Source organism: Hemiscyllium ocellatum, chromosome 5 (assembly GCF_020745735.1).
Source record: "Hemiscyllium ocellatum isolate sHemOce1 chromosome 5, sHemOce1.pat.X.cur, whole genome shotgun sequence".
NCBI classification, from domain to species: Eukaryota; Metazoa; Chordata; class Chondrichthyes; order Orectolobiformes; family Hemiscylliidae; genus Hemiscyllium; species Hemiscyllium ocellatum.
Genome location: NC_083405.1, coordinates 142,363,576 through 142,377,839, shown reverse-complemented (window position 1 = coordinate 142,377,839; position 14,264 = coordinate 142,363,576). Strand labels below are relative to the sequence as shown.

Genomic DNA, 14,264 nt, shown 5'->3' with positions numbered 1-14,264 from the left:
GGGGGGCCTGGTCAGAGTGGTTGTGAAGAAGATGGTCCCACTAGTAGGCGAGACGAGGACCTGGAAGTACAGCCTCAGGGTGAAGGGTCGCCCCTTCAGGCCGAGATGAGGTTGCATTTAAGACAGAGATGGAGAGGTTCAAAGTTTGGGAGAAGATTTGTAGCTCGGGTGCTCGTTGTTGTGGTTCTGTTCGCCGAGCTGGGAATTTGTGTTTGTGCCGAGCTAGGTGACATCGTCAGTGCTTGGGAGCCTCCTGTGAAGCGCTTCTGTGATGTTTCCTCCGGCGTTTGTTGTGATTTGTACCTGCCGCTTCCGGTTATCAGTTCCAGTTGTTTGATTAGATTAGATTACTTACAATGTGGAAACAGGCCCTTCGGCCCAACAAGTCCACACCGACCCGCCGAAGCGCAACACCACGGGCAATTTAGCATGGCCAATTCACCTGACCCGCACATCTTTGGACTGTGGGAGGAAACCGGAGTACCCGGAGGAAACCCACGCAGACACGGGGAGAATGTGCAAACTCCACACAGTCTGTCGCCTGAGTTGGGAATTGAACCCGGGTCTCTGGCGTTGTGAGGCAGCAGTGCTAACCACGGTGCAACCGTGCCGCCCACACAGTGTCCGCTGCAGTGGCCGGTATATTGGGTCCAGGTCGATGTGGATTCATTATTGAATGAATCTGTGGATGAGTGCCATGCCTCTAGGAATTCCCTGGCTGTTCTCTGTTTGGCTTGTCCTATAATAGTAGTGCTTCACAGAAGCGCTTCACAGAGATAGAGAGGCTCTTGATTATAAGGGGATCAAGGGTCGTGGGGAGAGGGCAGGAGAATCGGGGTTGAGAAAGCAGTTGTTTCCCAGAGGGTGGCGGCGGTCTGGAATGCACTGCTTGGGAGGGTAGCGAGGCGGGGAACCTCAAAACCTTGAAAAACTACTTGGATGAGCACTGGAAATGTCATAACTTTTCCTGGCTACGGACCAAGTGCTGGAAAGTGGGACTAGAGCAGACTTAGAGTAGCTTTGTCAGTGCGGACTCGGAGGGCCAGAAGGCCTCTTCTGTACTGTGTGACTGTGTGGGGAAGCTTTCTGATTCCCATCTGTTGATTGAGGCCGCGCTACTGATGCTTCCTGATGCGGAGCAGCCGGATGGATCCAAGTGGGCATTGAAGGTGAGAGGGTGGGAGAGAGCTTCGGAGCCTCCGTCCGTTTGGTTCAGGTTCCGTCTCGTCCTGATGCATGCATCGATGTAGGTGCTCAGTGGTTACCGATAGAGTGAAGGTGCAGTTGATCACTGACTCCACGCGTGGTGCTGCAGGTTGTAATGTCTAGACGAAAACAGAACTCGCTGCAACCTTCGGGAGAAGGGTCACTGGACTCGAAGCGTTAATTCTGCTTTCTCTCCACAGAAGCTGAGGTTTTGCTTACTGGGTGTTTTGCTTTATTTTGCATTTTAGACCTTGCTTTTTGATTGCACGGCTGCTATCAAACCATTAGCTTGCTGTTAGCGCTGCAATTAGCACTCTTGAATCTTGATTTGCAATTCTAAGGAAGCAGACTGAATTGGAATGTTTGGAGCGGGAGCCGAACCAATAAAGGCTGATTTGCTGTAAATTGATCTTCACATCCCTGGTCGTGCTGTTCATTTGCACGAGGTGGGTTGGGGGATGGGAGTTCACATTTTCCAAGACAAGATGGGTTAGTCTGTAAGAGTTTCTGTTTGTAAAGGTGAGCCGAGATTTCCTGGCAGTGAGATTTTTCGGTCAGAATTCGAACCTGCTCCAATCATTTGCCTTGTGGGGAGGCAGGGACTTTTCACATTGGTAACAGCCTGAGGCAAAGTCTTGGAAACAAGAGCATTTTATTCTTTACGGCCTTGCAAGAACGGGCGTTTCGCTCAAGCAATCAGGCTAGCAAAAGCGCGCCAAAACAAAGCATGTAAGCATTCTTATTCAGTTTGCAAGTTGCGGAATCACGCCTCCCTTTTCCCATCCTATCATAAGCCGATTTACCTGACTTGTTTTTCTCTAATTTTCCTGATCTGACTACCCTGCTGTCCTTGTCCTTGTCTGTTACAGCCTGTCTGTTATTTTAGCCAGTTCCCCTTATCATACTATAAGCTTATTGTGAGATGCCCCTACTGCTTCTTTTGTGGTCAGCCACAACACTTCAAAGTTATTTCTTAGTTTAAAACTATTTCTTAAACAAAAACCTCTATATTCGTTAAAATCTTAGCCTTAAGTATACCGCAAGAATCCCGCGACCGTTTGTGTAATGTTCCCCTTCCCCTCCCCCTACAACATGGTGGGCCGAAGGGCCTGTACTGTGCTGTACTGTTCTATGTTCTAACTGCAGGCACATCCACACACACACACGCACACACATCAAAGACATGGAGGGCTCGGCTGAATCTACTGCTCTCTTCTCTGCCTGTCACATTTCATCGAGCTAGTGTCCTAGGCCCAAGCATCTTCAGCGAGTGGTTAGAATATGCAGTGCACTGCCTGAGAGAGAGGGTGCTGGAGGCAGATTCAATGGTGACTTTGGTCGGAGGGTCGGATACTTATCTGAAGAGAGGGCGAGTGGGACTGGGGAAGTTGCTCGTGCAGAGAGCTGATGCAGACATGACAGGCTGAATGTCTCATTCAATGCGTGCAGTTCTGCAGTTGGTTACCACCTCCTCAAGTCACGTCAGCTTAGCCCTGACCCACCTGATTGGTGAGATACTGACAATCTCTACATGACCATGAGGCAGTGCTTCACTGACAGGGGAAAAAAAGCAACTGCTGTAAACGGATCTGCTGCTCTAGTTAGAAATCCTGGGAGGACTACGGCGACAGGGAAACTGTCAGCAGTGATCTACAAGTCTTTGAACAGAATCAAGCTGATTGAAAACATGGAGGACAAATGGGACTTGAGGCAGTCCGCGGTATTGTAGTTATCGCTTCTCGGCCTTTTGGCTAAGATCAAGTGTAGTATCTGTTCTTATCAGTTTAATATCTGATACGTCCCTTATCTGGGGACCATATATTAAATTGATTTTTGGAGCAGGGAGATGGAATAGGGGCTTGCTCCGTCCACTCCACGCATCGACCTGGTATTGCAGTACCTCCGGGAACGGTGCACCCCTCATCTATAAATCTAAAAACAGCTTCATGTTTATAGCACAGGCTTTCGGTGCTTCATTTCTCACACCTCGCATCCAGCCGGGCGTGAGTCGATTCAAACTCGTCTGTTCTAAGGTAGCTGTTCAGCTCCCGCTCCCTATCCTTCTCTCGCCGTCTCTGTCTCTTGCGCACCTTGACACTTGCTCTCAATGTCATCCCCTCACCCCTGCTGCGTGCTGCACCGTCCCGCCAACGCCGGACCCCGATCACACCACATGGTGTCAGAATTTGGGAGTTGCAGCAACCGTAGCTGCCCACCAGCTTTTCCTACTCGCGAGCGACATTTCAGAAAAACAAGAGAAGGTCAACTGTGCTACGTTGCTGCATGCTGCTGGGGATGAAGCTATCTAGGGGTTCAGTCGTTTTGATTTTGATGACTTGAAAGAGAGATTTCGAGAACACTGTGAGCTAGGACAAAAATAATCGGGACGTATTTAAGGCACATGCTTTTCATCAGAGTGCAAGGGCAGGCGGAATCGATAGGTACGTATGTGACTGACCGGAAAAACGAGGCAAAGGACTGTGAGTTTCAGCCACTTTCCGATTCACTGAGCCGCGACAGAATCGTGTGTGCTATCACGACTGACTGAGTCAGAGGCAGGTTACTCAGAGAGTCAATTCTCACTGGGAAAAGCAAAGAGACAGCACTAACTCGACAACAGCACGTGAGAAAACGTAGAACAAACAAACCAATGTTTGCTGACCGGAACTGGCCTGGAAAGATAATAAGGCAGGTAGGAGCACTGCAGATTATCCGGCACCTGGGCTGTGTACGCAGGGACTGGCACAACACCCCCTTGCCTTCTTTTGCACTACTTTGCTGCCTCAGCCAGAACTGGCAGCATTCTAAGTCAGTCTCACACAAGCAGCGTGGGCCAGCTGTCTGTGACAACAAATTCCAAAGACTCACAACCCTCTGAGAGAAGACGTTTCTCCTGATCTCACTCTTAAATTGGTGCCTCTTTATTCTGTTCAGTTCTAGACACTCCCATGAGGGAAAATGTCCTCTCAGCATTTACCCTGTCGAGCCACGTAAGAATCCAATATGTTTCAATAAGATTGTGTCTCATTCATTTCAACTCAGGATCTACACTCATCTGGAGGTAGGGTTTACCGGGCTCAATTTTACTGAAAAGCTGACCTCCGGCTAGTTCAGCAAATAGGTCGTTGAGCAAAGGGAAAGGAAACCGCCTAGCACACACCAGCAGGTGAACTGTTGCAGCATGATATTGCGGCTCCGGAACTCAATCCCTCTACGAATGAAACCCAACAGCCTTCTTAACAGCACTATCCACCTGGGGGTGGCAACTTTCAGGGATCTATGTACATGGGACTCCAAGATCCCTCTGCACATCCACACTACCAATAATCTTTCCATCGACCCAGTACTCTGCCTTCCAGTTATTCTTCCCAAAGTGCATCACCTCACATTTAGCTGCATTGAACTCCATTTGCCACCTCTCAGCCCGATTCTGCAGTTTGTCCAAGTCCCCCTGCAACCTGTAACATTCTTCCACACTGACCACTACTCCACCGACTTTAGCGTCGTCTGCAAATTTACTAATCCATCCACCTATGTTATGCCTGCGTCTAAGTCATTTATAAAAATGACAAACAGCAGTGGTCCCAAAACAGACCCTTGTGGCACACCACTAGTAACCGGACTCCAGGCTGAATATTTTCCATCAACCACCACTCGCTGCCTCCTTTCAGAAAGCCAGTTTCTAAGCCAAACTGCTAAATCACCCTCAATTCCATGCCTCTGCATTTTCTCCAACAGCTTATCAAAGGCTCCAGGCGTCCTGCCTGTCCACCCCATTGAAAACAATAGCGTGCTTCTTTAGAATTCTTGATCGGTCACTCAGAATTTTGACACTCAGTTGAGTTTGATTCTGTCCAACTACATTCTTGCCCATAAAGCTGTAAGATTTCCTTTGATGACGCGCAGGCTGTGTCTTCAGACTCACCGTATAACTGAACGTACCCACTGTGAAAGCACCACTTCACCTGTGTGTGTTCCTCGCGCAGTTTCTGAAGGTTGCAGCGCAACGTGACTCAGCCGTATCAACGAAACCGGTGTCCACCTCCATTCTTACCGGTTTGCCGTTCAGTAAGGGAGCGACCGGGGCGTCGGCAGGTATCGCCAGTATCTGTAACCACAACACCTCATTGGTTTGTGCGTCAGGGCTTTTGTCTTCTTGCCCTTTTTGTACCATTTAGGATTTCTTCCTGTACTTTCGCTGCAGGTTATTGGTACTTTCACCCCCGAGCGCACCCACTTAGTATATTCTTTTTTAATGCTGCAGTTTCTGCACACAGCTTCTTTCTACCAGCAATTTGCTGCTGCCTGACATGTGTTTCCACAGCAGTGGCAGTTTTGTGTCTGCGTTGGTGCTTGTCCCTGGGCCACCATTTTGTGAACTCTCAGCCACCATTTTGTGAGGTGTTGACCTTCCTTGGCTGCGAGTTCCATCACGGTTGCCATTCCCAGCACTTTCATTTAAGTGTAGTCACCTTTGCGTCAGTAATCTCTTCTGGATCGCTTCACATCTTGCGGCAGGCTGCTACAAAAGGTAGAGTCTCGCGGGATCTGAGGTGAGCCGGCTAGCTGGATACAAAGCCAGCTCGGTCACAGAAGACAGAGAGTAGCGGTGGAAGCGCATTTTTCGGAAAGGGGATCAGTAACTAGTGGTATCCCGCAGGGCACAGTGCTAGGACCTTTGTTGTTTGTGACGTGTAAATAAATGATCTGTATAAACAGCTGTACAAAACTCCAGTTAGGCTACAATCGGGATACCGCGCGCAGTGCTGTTCGGCACACTCACTGCCAGAAGGACGTGGATGCTTTGGAGAGGGTGCAGAGAAGGTTTACCAGGACCTTGCCTGCCCTGGAGTGCTTCTGTTGTGAGGAGAGGTTGAATAAACTTGGGATTGTTGTCACTGCAAAGGCGGAAGCTGAGGGGCGACCCGATAGGGGTCGACAGCATACTGAGAGGCATCGGAAGGGTGGCGAGTCAGTGGGTACAGGTTCACGGTGAGAGGGGGAAAGTGAGAAGGGAGAAGTGCGGAGAAAGGTTTTCACATAGGGGATGGTGGGTGTCTGGAACGCGTTGCCAGTCGAAGCGCTGGAAGCAGGCACGTTAGGAACGTTTCAGGCTCACCTTGTTGGACACGTGAACGGGAGGCGGAACGGCGGGACTGAAACCGCGTCTGGGCAACAGGTAGCACGCCCAAACAAGGAGTAGGAATCGGCACAGGCTCGCTGGGCCCTGTGTCATCGATCCGACGGTGCCAAAGTCTCCGGCCACGTGTACAACTGTGGTGAATTTCCGCAAATACCTTGTAGACGGGGCTGTGACAGGGACCTTATTGGGGTGTCCACGATAATGGGGGCCACGGAGGGCACTTTTGCTGAGTTTGCAGATGGCACAAAGATAGCTAGAGGGACAGGTAGTTTTGAGGAAATGGGCAGGCTGCAGAAGAGCGTGGACACGTTGGGCGAGTGGGGAAAAGAAGTGACCAAGTGTGCGTAATTGCACTTTGGTAGCAAGAACAATCGGGTAGACGATTTTCTGAACGAGGGAAAGGCTTTGCAAATCTGCAGCGCAGAGGGTCTTGGGAGTCCTAGTTCCAGGTTGTTTCAAGATTAACATGCAGGTCCATCCGATGGTTCGGAAGGCAAATGCGGTGTCGGCATTCATTTCAAGCGGGCGAGGAAACAGGAGCGGGGACGTGCTGCCGAGGCCGCGTCAGGCTCTGGTCTGACCACAGGTGGAATATTGGGAGCAGTTTTGTGCCGTGTACCGAAGGAAGGGATGCGCTGGTGTTGGGACGGAGTCTAGAGAAGGTTTCCCCTGGGTTTGTCACATGAGGTCTCTGGGTCTGTGCCCGATGGTGTTTCGAAAGGTAAGGCGGGATCTGACCGAAGCTTACAAGCTACTGGGGGGCCTGGTCAGAGTGGTTGTGAAGAAGATGGTCCCACTAGTAGGCGAGACGAGGACCTGGAAGTACAGCCTCAGGGTGAAGGGTCGCCCCTTCAGGCCGAGATGAGGTTGCATTTAAGACAGAGATGGAGAGGTTCAAAGTTTGGGAGAAGATTTGTAGCTCGGGTGCTCGTTGTTGTGGTTCTGTTCGCCGAGCTGGGAATTTGTGTTTGTGCCGAGCTAGGTGACATCGTCAGTGCTTGGGAGCCTCCTGTGAAGCGCTTCTGTGATGTTTCCTCCGGCGTTTGTAGTGATTTGTACCTGCCGCTTCCGGTTATCAGTTCCAGTTGTTTGATTAGATTAGCTTACTTACAATGTGGAAACAGGCCCTTCGGCCCAACAAGTCCACACCGACCCGCCGAAGCGCAACACCACGGGCAATTTAGCATGGCCAATTCACCTGACCCGCACATCTTTGGACTGTGGGAGGAAACCGGAGTACCCGGAGGAAACCCACGCAGACACGGGGAGAATGTGCAAACTCCACACAGTCTGTCGCCTGAGTTGGGAATTGAACCCGGGTCTCTGGCGTTGTGAGGCAGCAGTGCTAACCACGGTGCAACCGTGCCGCCCACACAGTGTCCGCTGCAGTGGCCGGTATATTGGGTCCAGGTCGATGTGGATTCATTATTGAATGAATCTGTGGATGAGTGCCATGCCTCTAGGAATTCCCTGGCTGTTCTCTGTTTGGCTTGTCCTATAATAGTAGTGCTTCACAGAAGCGCTTCACAGAGATAGAGAGGCTCTTGATTATAAGGGGATCAAGGGTCGTGGGGAGAGGGCAGGAGAATCGGGGTTGAGAAAGCAGTTGTTTCCCAGAGGGTGGCGGCGGTCTGGAATGCACTGCTTGGGAGGGTAGCGAGGCGGGGAACCTCAAAACCTTGAAAAACTACTTGGATGAGCACTGGAAATGTCATAACTTTTCCTGGCTACGGACCAAGTGCTGGAAAGTGGGACTAGAGCAGACTTAGAGTAGCTTTGTCAGTGCGGACTCGGAGGGCCAGAAGGCCTCTTCTGTACTGTGTGACTGTGTGGGGAAGCTTTCTGATTCCCATCTGTTGATTGAGGCCGCGCTACTGATGCTTCCTGATGCGGAGCAGCCGGATGGATCCAAGTGGGCATTGAAGGTGAGAGGGTGGGAGAGAGCTTCGGAGCCTCCGTCCGTTTGGTTCAGGTTCCGTCTCGTCCTGATGCATGCATCGATGTAGGTGCTCAGTGGTTACCGATAGAGTGAAGGTGCAGTTGATCACTGACTCCACGCGTGGTGCTGCAGGTTGTAATGTCTAGACGAAAACAGAACTCGCTGCAACCTTCGGGAGAAGGGTCACTGGACTCGAAGCGTTAATTCTGCTTTCTCTCCACAGAAGCTGAGGTTTTGCTTACTGGGTGTTTTGCTTTATTTTGCATTTTAGACCTTGCTTTTTGATTGCACGGCTGCTATCAAACCATTAGCTTGCTGTTAGCGCTGCAATTAGCACTCTTGAATCTTGATTTGCAATTCTAAGGAAGCAGACTGAATTGGAATGTTTGGAGCGGGAGCCGAACCAATAAAGGCTGATTTGCTGTAAATTGATCTTCACATCCCTGGTCGTGCTGTTCATTTGCACGAGGTGGGTTGGGGGATGGGAGTTCACATTTTCCAAGACAAGATGGGTTAGTCTGTAAGAGTTTCTGTTTGTAAAGGTGAGCCGAGATTTCCTGGCAGTGAGATTTTTCGGTCAGAATTCGAACCTGCTCCAATCATTTGCCTTGTGGGGAGGCAGGGACTTTTCACATTGGTAACAGCCTGAGGCAAAGTCTTGGAAACAAGAGCATTTTATTCTTTACGGCCTTGCAAGAACGGGCGTTTCGCTCAAGCAATCAGGCTAGCAAAAGCGCGCCAAAACAAAGCATGTAAGCATTCTTATTCAGTTTGCAAGTTGCGGAATCACGCCTCCCTTTTCCCATCCTATCATAAGCCGATTTACCTGACTTGTTTTTCTCTAATTTTCCTGATCTGACTACCCTGCTGTCCTTGTCCTTGTCTGTTACAGCCTGTCTGTTATTTTAGCCAGTTCCCCTTATCATACTATAAGCTTATTGTGAGATGCCCCTACTGCTTCTTTTGTGGTCAGCCACAACACTTCAAAGTTATTTCTTAGTTTAAAACTATTTCTTAAACAAAAACCTCTATATTCGTTAAAATCTTAGCCTTAAGTATACCGCAAGAATCCCGCGACCGTTTGTGTAATGTTCCCCTTCCCCTCCCCCTACAACATGGTGGGCCGAAGGGCCTGTACTGTGCTGTACTGTTCTATGTTCTAACTGCAGGCACATCCACACACACACACGCACACACATCAAAGACATGGAGGGCTCGGCTGAATCTACTGCTCTCTTCTCTGCCTGTCACATTTCATCGAGCTAGTGTCCTAGGCCCAAGCATCTTCAGCGAGTGGTTAGAATATGCAGTGCACTGCCTGAGAGAGAGGGTGCTGGAGGCAGATTCAATGGTGACTTTGGTCGGAGGGTCGGATACTTATCTGAAGAGAGGGCGAGTGGGACTGGGGAAGTTGCTCGTGCAGAGAGCTGATGCAGACATGACAGGCTGAATGTCTCATTCAATGCGTGCAGTTCTGCAGTTGGTTACCACCTCCTCAAGTCACGTCAGCTTAGCCCTGACCCACCTGATTGGTGAGATACTGACAATCTCTACATGACCATGAGGCAGTGCTTCACTGACAGGGGAAAAAAAGCAACTGCTGTAAACGGATCTGCTGCTCTAGTTAGAAATCCTGGGAGGACTACGGCGACAGGGAAACTGTCAGCAGTGATCTACAAGTCTTTGAACAGAATCAAGCTGATTGAAAACATGGAGGACAAATGGGACTTGAGGCAGTCCGCGGTATTGTAGTTATCGCTTCTCGGCCTTTTGGCTAAGATCAAGTGTAGTATCTGTTCTTATCAGTTTAATATCTGATACGTCCCTTATCTGGGGACCATATATTAAATTGATTTTTGGAGCAGGGAGATGGAATAGGGGCTTGCTCCGTCCACTCCACGCATCGACCTGGTATTGCAGTACCTCCGGGAACGGTGCACCCCTCATCTATAAATCTAAAAACAGCTTCATGTTTATAGCACAGGCTTTCGGTGCTTCATTTCTCACACCTCGCATCCAGCCGGGCGTGAGTCGATTCAAACTCGTCTGTTCTAAGGTAGCTGTTCAGCTCCCGCTCCCTATCCTTCTCTCGCCGTCTCTGTCTCTTGCGCACCTTGACACTTGCTCTCAATGTCATCCCCTCACCCCTGCTGCGTGCTGCACCGTCCCGCCAACGCCGGACCCCGATCACACCACATGGTGTCAGAATTTGGGAGTTGCAGCAACCGTAGCTGCCCACCAGCTTTTCCTACTCGCGAGCGACATTTCAGAAAAACAAGAGAAGGTCAACTGTGCTACGTTGCTGCATGCTGCTGGGGATGAAGCTATCTAGGGGTTCAGTCGTTTTGATTTTGATGACTTGAAAGAGAGATTTCGAGAACACTGTGAGCTAGGACAAAAATAATCGGGACGTATTTAAGGCACATGCTTTTCATCAGAGTGCAAGGGCAGGCGGAATCGATAGGTACGTATGTGACTGACCGGAAAAACGAGGCAAAGGACTGTGAGTTTCAGCCACTTTCCGATTCACTGAGCCGCGACAGAATCGTGTGTGCTATCACGACTGACTGAGTCAGAGGCAGGTTACTCAGAGAGTCAATTCTCACTGGGAAAAGCAAAGAGACAGCACTAACTCGACAACAGCACGTGAGAAAACGTAGAACAAACAAACCAATGTTTGCTGACCGGAACTGGCCTGGAAAGATAATAAGGCAGGTAGGAGCACTGCAGATTATCCGGCACCTGGGCTGTGTACGCAGGGACTGGCACAACACCCCCTTGCCTTCTTTTGCACTACTTTGCTGCCTCAGCCAGAACTGGCAGCATTCTAAGTCAGTCTCACACAAGCAGCGTGGGCCAGCTGTCTGTGACAACAAATTCCAAAGACTCACAACCCTCTGAGAGAAGACGTTTCTCCTGATCTCACTCTTAAATTGGTGCCTCTTTATTCTGTTCAGTTCTAGACACTCCCATGAGGGAAAATGTCCTCTCAGCATTTACCCTGTCGAGCCACGTAAGAATCCAATATGTTTCAATAAGATTGTGTCTCATTCATTTCAACTCAGGATCTACACTCATCTGGAGGTAGGGTTTACCGGGCTCAATTTTACTGAAAAGCTGACCTCCGGCTAGTTCAGCAAATAGGTCGTTGAGCAAAGGGAAAGGAAACCGCCTAGCACACACCAGCAGGTGAACTGTTGCAGCATGATATTGCGGCTCCGGAACTCAATCCCTCTACGAATGAAACCCAACAGCCTTCTTAACAGCACTATCCACCTGGGGGTGGCAACTTTCAGGGATCTATGTACATGGGACTCCAAGATCCCTCTGCACATCCACACTATCAATAATCTTTCCATCGACCCAGTACTCTGCCTTCCAGTTATTCTTCCCAAAGTGCATCACCTCACATTTAGCTGCATTGAACTCCATTTGCCACCTCTCAGCCCGATTCTGCAGTTTGTCCAAGTCCCCCTGCAACCTGTAACATTCTTCCACACTGACCACTACTCCACCGACTTTAGCGTCGTCTGCAAATTTACTAATCCATCCACCTATGTTATGCCTGCGTCTAAGTCATTTATAAAAATGACAAACAGCAGTGGTCCCAAAACAGACCCTTGTGGCACACCACTAGTAACCGGACTCCAGGCTGAATATTTTCCATCAACCACCACTCGCTGCCTCCTTTCAGAAAGCCAGTTTCTAAGCCAAACTGCTAAATCACCCTCAATTCCATGCCTCTGCATTTTCTCCAACAGCTTATCAAAGGCTCCAGGCGTCCTGCCTGTCCACCCCATTGAAAACAATAGCGTGCTTCTTTAGAATTCTTGATCGGTCACTCAGAATTTTGACACTCAGTTGAGTTTGATTCTGTCCAACTACATTCTTGCCCATAAAGCTGTAAGATTTCCTTTGATGACGCGCAGGCTGTGTCTTCAGACTCACCGTATAACTGAACGTACCCACTGTGAAAGCACCACTTCACCTGTGTGTGTTCCTCGCGCAGTTTCTGAAGGTTGCAGCGCAACGTGACTCAGCCGTATCAACGAAACCGGTGTCCACCTCCATTCTTACCGGTTTGCCGTTCAGTAAGGGAGCGACCGGGGCGTCGGCAGGTATCGCCAGTATCTGTAACCACAACACCTCATTGGTTTGTGCGTCAGGGCTTTTGTCTTCTTGCCCTTTTTGTACCATTTAGGATTTCTTCCTGTACTTTCGCTGCAGGTTATTGGTACTTTCACCCCCGAGCGCACCCACTTAGTATATTCTTTTTTAATGCTGCAGTTTCTGCACACAGCTTCTTTCTACCAGCAATTTGCTGCTGCCTGACATGTGTTTCCACAGCAGTGGCAGTTTTGTGTCTGCGTTGGTGCTTGTCCCTGGGCCACCATTTTGTGAACTCTCAGCCACCATTTTGTGAGGTGTTGACCTTCCTTGGCTGCGAGTTCCATCACGGTTGCCATTCCCAGCACTTTCATTTAAGTGTAGTCACCTTTGCGTCAGTAATCTCTTCTGGATCGCTTCACATCTTGCGGCAGGCTGCTACAAAAGGTAGAGTCTCGCGGGATCTGAGGTGAGCCGGCTAGCTGGATACAAAGCCAGCTCGGTCACAGAAGACAGAGAGTAGCGGTGGAAGCGCATTTTTCGGAAAGGGGATCAGTAACTAGTGGTATCCCGCAGGGCACAGTGCTAGGACCTTTGTTGTTACATAGAACATAGAAGGATACAGCGCAGTACAGGCCCTTCGGCCCTCGATGTTGCGCCGACCGAATCCTACCTAACCTATACTAGCCCAATAACTTCCAAATGCCTATCCAATGCCCGCTTAAATGACCATAAAGAAGGAGAGTTCACCACTGATACGGGCAGGGCATTCCATGAACTCACAACCCGCTGTGTGAAGAATCTACCCCTAACATCTGTCCTATACCTACCACCCCTTAATTTAAAGCTATGTCCCCTAGTAACACCTGACTCCATTAGCGGTAAAAGGTTCTTAGTATCTACCCTATCTAAACCCCTAATCATCTTATACACTTCTATCAGATCTCCCCTAAACCTTCTCTTCTCCAATGAGAACAGCCCCAAGTGCCTCAGCCTTTCCTCATAAGATTTTCCTACCATTCCAGGCAACATCCTGGTAAACCTCCTCTGCACTCGTTCTAAAGCTTCCACATCCTTCCTATAGTATGGCGACCAGAACTGCACACAATACTCCAGATGAGGCCGCACCAGAGTCTTATACAACTGCAACATGACCTCAGGACTCCGGAACTCAATTCCTCTGCCAATAAAGCCCAGTACACCATATGCCTTCCTCACAGCACTATTTACCTGGGTGGCAACTTTCAGAGATCTGTGTACATGGACACCAAGATCCCTCTGCTCATCCACACTACCAAGTAGCCTACCATTAGCCCAGTAATCCATCATCTTGTTATTCCTACCAAAGTGAACGACTTCGCACTTAGCTACATTGAATTCCATTTGCCACATTTCCGCCCAGCTCTGCAACTTATCTATATCCCGCTGTAACCTACCACTTCCTTCCTCACTATCCACAACTCCACCAACTTTTGTGTCATCCGCAAACTTGCTTACCCAGCTTTCAAGTCCTTCCTCTAGATCATTTATAAAGATAACAAAAAGCAATGGTCCCAAAACAGATCCTTGTGGTACACCGCTAGTAACTGCGCTCCAAGATGAACATAATCCATCAACTACTACCCTCTGTCTCCTTCCAGCCAGCCAATTCCTAATCCAAACCTCTAATGTATCCTCAATGCCATACCTCCGAAGTTTTAGCATTAGCCTACCATGGGGAACCTTATCGAACGCCTTACTAAAATCCATATACACAACATCTACTGCTTTACCCTCATCCACTTCCTTGGTCACCTTCTCAAAGAACTCAATAAGGTTTGTGAGGCACGACCTGCCCTTCACAAAACCATGCTGGCTATCCCTGATCAC

General features: G+C 49.4%; 2 non-coding genes across 2 annotated transcripts; both read left to right on the top strand.

Moving 5' to 3' along the window:
- Positions 1-2,937: 2,937 nt before the first annotated feature.
- LOC132816278 (U2 spliceosomal RNA) lies at positions 2,938-3,128 on the top strand. The gene has a single exon (XR_009644771.1). It is a non-coding gene; the product is annotated as a U2 spliceosomal RNA (small nuclear RNA).
- A 6,914-nt stretch (positions 3,129-10,042) lies between these two features.
- LOC132816277 (U2 spliceosomal RNA) lies at positions 10,043-10,233 on the top strand. The gene has a single exon (XR_009644770.1). It is a non-coding gene; the product is annotated as a U2 spliceosomal RNA (small nuclear RNA).
- Positions 10,234-14,264: the final 4,031 nt, after the last annotated feature.